The sequence below is a fragment of the Sesamum indicum genome, linkage group LG9 (genome assembly GCF_000512975.1).
Source record: "Sesamum indicum cultivar Zhongzhi No. 13 linkage group LG9, S_indicum_v1.0, whole genome shotgun sequence".
Taxonomy (NCBI): domain Eukaryota; kingdom Viridiplantae; phylum Streptophyta; class Magnoliopsida; order Lamiales; family Pedaliaceae; genus Sesamum; species Sesamum indicum.
In genome coordinates this window covers 8,364,111-8,371,751 of record NC_026153.1, presented here as the reverse complement: position 1 = coordinate 8,371,751, position 7,641 = coordinate 8,364,111, and the positions used below count along the sequence as shown (strand labels likewise).

Here is a 7,641-nt window from a genome sequence, read left to right as displayed (position 1 = left end):
TTCTTTAGCTTTCTTGATTTTCCTTTAACCTTACGTACCAACAACAAAATCAGAACTATGGTTGAATCTGAAAGCAAGATGAACAAACAAAAAAGAATGGCTGAAGATCTAGACATCATGAAGCTACAAATATAATAAAATCCAGGAATGTGTTTAGTTTCTTCACTTCTAAATGGAAAGAATTATCTTTCTTGGAGTAGATCTATACGAATAGCCTTGGGAGCGAAGATGAAACTTGACTTCATCAATGGAAAAGCCCAAAACCACAAGAAGATTCAGAGGAGTATGAAAAGTGGGTAAAAAATGACTCTATGGTTAATTCTTGGAAATTAAATTCCATCTCTAAAGAGATTGTCGAAAGTTTTATGTACATCAATTCAGCAAGAGAATTATGGATTGAATTAGAAGCACATTTTGGTGAGAGTAATGTGCCAATGATTTATCAAAATTCAAAGGGAGATTGCTTCTGTTTCCCAAGGTAATCTGTTTGTCTCTGCATATTATGCATAACTGAACAAACTATGGGACGAGTTCACTTGTCTCAAGCCAATGCCACAATATGAGTGTAAGGCTTCCTAGATTTTTTGCAAAAATAAATCTCTCAAATCAACTCATGCAATGCTTGATGGGTTTGCATGACAGTTTTGATCATGTTAAGAATCAAATCTTGTTAATGGAGCCTTTGCCGAGTGTTAATAAAGCGTATTCCATGGCCTTAAAGGTTGAAAATCAAAGAGAAATCAATTCTGAAATTTCCAGTGCAGTACAAAATGTAGAAATGCAAGCTAAGGAAAGTAGAAGAAACACTGGTTTTATTCCAAGATTTATACAAAAAAAGAAAACGCAGGCAAAAAAGCAAAGTATGATCTATGAGGAGTGTGGAAAGATAGGACATTTGAAGAACACTTGCTTTGAAATTCATGGCTATCCTGAATGGTACTAGACTTTGATTGAAAATAAAAGGGGACAAACCAACAGCATCTAAGCATTCAACACTGCAAAAGTTGAGAATCATGTGGCTGCTGGAGTAGAAGATCCAATAAACAAAAAGTTGATATCAGAATTAATTGAAGCTGAGTTACAGAAATTGATGACAGAGAATGGTCATAAACAAATCAATACACAAGCTAACTTTGATCAATTCTCAGGTAAATCCTTGCCAAATAAACCATGCAATGAGTTAGATGTGAATTCTTGGATTGTTGACAGTGGTACATCTGCACATATGTGTAGAAACAGCAATCTCTTTGAATCCCTTACCAAAACTATAACAAAGTCTTACATCCACTTAGCAGATGGTTCAAGATAGCCTGTTAAGAAAGGATTGAAAATATCATATTACCTAATAAGATTAAACTCACAGATGTGCTTCATGTGCCTGAGCTTAAGTACAATTTATTATCTGTTAATAGATTGTGTACCACCTCTTCTATTTCTTTTCTATTTTCTCACTCTTGTTGTGTATTGTAGGACCACAAGACTAAAGAAATTCTGGCTGTAGGAAAAGTGATAGGAATGTTATACATTTTTTATGAGGCATCCTTCAAGATAGAAACAATGAAACATTATGAGAGCCACTTTGATCACAATTTCTATCATTTTGTTGTTTTTTATTTGAATGTGTGGCACAAAAGATTAGGCCACACATCTCAAAATGTACTTTCACATATTCATTTATTAAAGGGGAATCAAAATAAGATGAGTAATTGTGATATTTGTCCATTAGCTAAACAACAAAGGCTCCTCTTTGCATTGAGTGAATCTGTTTCTGAAGAAGTTTTTGATCTTGTGCACATAGACATTTGGGGACCTTACAATCAACAATCATTACCACATTGTACTTATATGATGACACTAGTGGATGATTATAGCAGGTGCACCTAGAAATTCCTCATGAAACAGAAAACTAATACAATAACTTTGCTTATATCATTTCACAAAATGATCAATACTCAGTTTAGTAGAAGAATTAAAACTGTAAGAACTGATAATGGGGGTGAGTTCTTGACTAAGGAATGCCAAGATTTTCTGAGAAATGAAGTCATTATAGACCATAAAACATGTGTTATACCCCCCAACAAAATGGGGTGGTTGAGAGAAAACATAAGCATCTCTTGCAAGTTGCAAGAGCACTTATGTTCCAATCATCACTTCTAAAGATGTTTTGGACTGAGGCTATCCTTACACTCACTTACATTATAAATAGACTTCCCACTACAACTCTTGATTGGAATACTCCTTATAAAAAATTGTATAATAAACCTGTTAATTATCACCACATGAAAGTGCCTGGTTGTCTTTGTTTTGCTACTAATACATTACCTTTCAAATCTAAGTTTGATCTAAGGACATCAAAATGCATTTTTCTTGGCTATGTGCATGGACAAAAAAGTTATAAATTATTTGACATTGAAAAGAAAACTACATAGATAAGTAGAGATGTTATATTTCATGAGAACATATTTTCTTAGAAAGGTGAACAAACTGATCCTATTACATGTACAGTTCCTTTGCCCTTGAACGCCCTAGATGATGAATTTCCTGTAGATACTTATCATCTAATAATGAGGAAGAAAATCTTGATACTCCAGATCCTATGGCTCCAACACTTAGAAGGTCTACTAGACATACATCCAGACCTTCTTGGATGAATGATTTTGTATGTAAGTACTCTGACATTCACACTTTGCCTATTGTCTCTACTATATCTGCTGCAAATGTTGTTTTTGTTGCCTCTATCTCCACCTTGCAGGAACCACAAACCTATCATCAAGCAGAAACTCAGTCAGAATGGATACAGGCTATGCAATCTGAAATCACAACCTTAGAAAATAATCGAACTTGGGATGTAACCCCCCTGCCTCATGATAAACGAGCCATTGGATATAGATGGATATACAAACTCAAATATAAACCAGATGGAACACTAGATAGGCACAAAGCCAGATTGGTTGCCAAAGGCTACAACCAAATAGAAGAGGTAGATTTTTTTGAAAATTTTTCACTTGTTGCTAAAGTAGTCACAGTCAGAGCTCTTCTTGTTGTTGTTGCTTCTGCAGGATGGGAATTGCATCAATTAGATGTCAAAAATGCCTTCTTGAACGGCTTCTTAGATGAGGAGATTTACATGACTTCCCAGATGGATATTCAGTCCCTCGAGTACATGTTTGCAAGCTTAAGAAGTCCTTATATGGACTTAAGCAAGCATCACGTCAGTAGAATTGTCAATTCACCTCAAAGATGGAATCTTTTGGATTCCAACAATCCAAGAATGACTATTGCCTGTTTACCAAATCCTCCCCTATAGGTTTCATTGCCTTATTGGTATATGTTGATGACATTTTGATTGCAGGTACATCAGCTTCTCAAATTGCAGAGGTTAAGCATTACTTAGACAAATTATTTACCATCAAGAACCTTGGGCTGGCCAAATACTTCTTAGGTTTGGAAGTTGCCAGAGCTCCAGAAGGTACATTGCTTACACAAAGCAAGTATATCCAAGACATCCTCACTGACTTGAAGCTGACTGAGGCGAAAACCACAAACACCCCACTTCCAGCTAGAATTAAACTTGCAGCATCTTCAGAACATGTCCTCCCTCATCTAGCCACTTACAGAAGTAGTGGGCAGGCTTCTTTATCTGAGCTTTACAAGACTAGATATATCCCATGCCACACAGCTGTTGAGCCAGTTCATTCAAACACCATGTAAGGAACATTGGGATACAGCGGTCCACCTGGCAAAGTATCTTAAGGGGTCTTCACATAAGGACTTTTTCTTCCTTCCCATGCACAATTCAGCCTCATAGCATATTGTGATGCTGACTGGGCTTCTTTCCCAGATAGTAGGAGATCCTTGACTGGATACTGCATTTACTTGGGGCCTGCTTTAATCTCATGGAAAATGAAGAAGCAAAATACATTGTCCCGTTCCACAGCTGAAGCAGAATACAGGGCTATGGGATCCACAACTTGTGAGCTGGTGTCAGCATCCCTAGGCCTATTCCATTCCTCTGCGATAATAGAGCTACATTACAATCATCAGTAACCTTGTTTTCCACGAACAGACCAAGCACCTTGAAATTGATTGCCACCGTATTCGTAATCATTACAAGTCAGGCTTCTTTGCACCTTCTCATATCCATTCAAAGGACCAATTGGTTGACATCTCTACAAAATCCTTAACAGGACCTCTCTTTCACTCCTTTCTTAGTAAGCTGCGCTTGATTGACTTCATCCTAAGTCCACCTTGAGAGGGGGTTGAAGACAGATTGCATGCACAGACATTGAAGACAGAAAGCTAGAGAATGAAGACGGTGATGAACAGAGCTGGACAAATATAAAAGAGAGTTGCTATTTAGGAAAATGCACTAATGTTTTTATTAGTGCTCAGTGCTCACGATTTTTGGCTACACGTTTTATGTAATGCGACTTTGTTAGTCAATATCAACTTGTAATTAGTTTAGTTAGGTGTTAGCCGTTAGCTTAGTTGAAGTAGAGTTAACTGCTTTTCTCCTAAATATAAAAGAAGACTATTGTACTTCTTCTTCCTCAGGATTTTACACAATAATGAAGATTGATTTTCTTGTGCTCTGTTCTTGATTCTTTACATTGTACAAGTACGCTTCTCATCTTGTTGTTATTGTTGTACAGGAAATTGTAGGGTTTCCTAAAGGGCAACTTCATCAAATATTTGGGATTACCTTTGAGTGCCTCCAAGTTATCTATGGCGGATTGTAAAGCTTCTCACTGACAAATTGGATTAGAAGAACAGTGCATGGGGTTCTAAACAGTTTACATTTGCTCAACTCACTAAGTTTGTGTGTTTCAAAAAAATATATATTGAAAACATTGAAAAGGTGACCTTCAATTATATAATGATATAAACGATACTAATTCATTTTTATTGTTGTTATTGTGGTTGATCGCAATTTACTAAATATAAGATCAAACCTGATTACCAAGATTACATTTACACTTCTTCCCCTATTGCTCTTTTACACAAACAACTCATACTTTTTGAAAAATTACAGAAATCACCTCTAATTGTTTTTTCTGATGAAAAAAATCGACAAAAATTCAAAAATATTCTTTTGACCTGGTCTAAATTTAATATAATTTTTCAAGAAATGCCCGTAGGGACTGTTTATGTAGTTATCAAAAGGTAAAGAGATTATCAAAGTAATGTTTATATGGACAAATAATATGATCCCATATATTTTTTTAATTATTTGTACTATTTTTTTAAAAAATATTTAATAAAATAATTTAAACTGAAATTAAAAATCAGTAGAAATGATAAAAATATATATATATATATATGTGGGATAACACGATTTTGATATATAATCAAGAGCGATTAACAAATCCGTTGTAGTCTAGATGGTTAGGATACTCGGCTCTCACCCGAGAGACCCGGGTTCGAGTCCCGGCAACGGAAAATCTTTCTTTTTAAACTTTTCTTTCCGTTGGGCAGCCCATAACGATAAAGCCCAATAAGAATAATTCTTTCTTTTCAGTATTTCATTTTGTTGGCCCATTTAACTTAGGCCCACTAAGCAACTTTCACAAATCTATCAAAAAACACAAAAGAAAAGAGAAAATTCAAAAGTTCATCCTAACCCTATGTCGTGAAATTTTAAATAATTTATTTGGATAACACAAAAACGCATGCGTGAGACAGATAAGCCGTCGTAAAACACGTTTTTAGCATCTCATGACGTCATTTCATGAGATGAGTTGATAACAACCAACCCCTAAAAAAGAAAAACCAAAAATAAAAGAAAATCTAAAAATTCCCGTTTGGTTTTATTTCGAAAAGTTAAGTTCTAATTTTACACAATCTCAACAAAGCTTGTTTGTTCAGTCGGATTTTATTCAAAAAATTCATTTTTAATAGAAATTTACAGTTCAGGTTTATTAAAAACACACTTTTCAAATCATTTCTGTAGACTTCATTCATGCCTATATCTTTAGCTATACATAAGATATGATATGATTCGTTTTCATGTCATATTGATTTTTTGAAATTTACGGTTCAGGTTTATTAAAAACACACTTTTCAAATCATTTCTGTAGACTTCATTCATGCCTATATCTTTAGCTATACATAAGATATGATATGATTCGTTTTCATGTCATATTGATTTTTTGAAATATAAAGATAATATTATATTATATATTTAAAATACAATATTTATAAAATTACATATATAACAAATCAAATTCAAATAAATTGTCGTTTGCCGAACCTATAAACCCAGGTTCTAAACATAGAAATTTTAAATAATTTATTTGGGTAATAAGAAAAAGAATGATTTGAAATAAACTGGTGCAAAAACATCACTATGTTTGTTTTTATTTTCAAATTATTTTCGGGATAAGTCAAAACATATTCAATGTTTGTCATCATACAAAAACACCTTATTTGGGTGTTTTTAACTGTTTTTGTATAAATACATACATATATATACACACATATACATAAATATATATAAAAAAGATATGATTTGACAATGAACAGTAATTTTTGTCATCCAAAACACAACATTAAACATACAATATTTATTTTAAATTATCTCCAAAAACAAATCCAAACATACATATTATCTCTGACACATACTTATTTATCTTTATTTTTCTCTCTCTATCTCCACAAAACACAAAAAAACACTTCGAAAATGAATCCAAACATTATGCATGTTTTTAGTATCAAAGGACAACACTCGTTAAATTCTTCTTTTCAAATTCAACTGAATCAACCCCACTACTACCCTAAGCGTTAAACCAAAAGTCTAATATTTTTGGTTTGTTTGTTTAGTGTGGGGCCAACCACATGAAACGTATTTTAGTATGTAGCGATAATTAAATTTAAATGTCTCTCGTGGCCTATGATTTATTTATATAAATTAATTTTATTTTTTAAAAATTACTTATATATTCATTAGAAATATTGACATAATTTATGTAAATTATCTTTAATTAATTGATATATTGCTCAGTGATTCAAGATGAGTTATGTAATTTTATGGCAAAATCTTATTTTTGGTCCCACTGGATAGGGTTATTATCACTTTTGATCCCGAACTTTACGGATTTAACACTTTTTTAACAGTTTTGGTCCTATTTCATTAACTTTTGACAGAAACAACACGTGATTAGATATGTGGCGTTAGTCAACAGCTAAATGAAGGGGTAGGGTTATACTAGCTCTTTGAATTCATTTGCAGACCAAAAAAAAAAAGAAAAAGAAAGAAAAATCACTTGACCCCGTTTTCCTCCATGTTTCCCCAAATCAAAACCCTAAATCAATTTTATTTTATGCTTTTAAGTTTTAAATCAATTTTCTTATTTTTATTAAAAAGACTCTTAAAACTTTTTCAAAAACTTAATTTTTCTTAATTTAATTTTAATTATTTTAATTAAAAAAATTATTTTTTCAAAATTGGGAAAAACGGTCGTTGTCGTCGCCCGATCATCGCCCTCCAATCTGGGTGCAGAGTCGTTGTGGCCCATAATAGCTCTAGTTTAGGGCGCCGTCTCAAAAAACAGCTCTACGCAACGGGAATGTCGCGTCCTGATTCGTTGGTCTGGGCGACAGTACCATCGTTAGTGGTGGCGGGAGGGGTGCGGCCGGTCGGGA

At 33.7% G+C, this 7,641-nt stretch overlaps 1 non-coding gene across 1 annotated transcript; it reads left to right on the top strand.

Annotated features, from left to right (window-relative positions):
* On the top strand, positions 5,367–5,439 carry TRNAE-CUC. The gene has a single exon. It is a non-coding gene; the product is annotated as a tRNA-Glu (tRNA).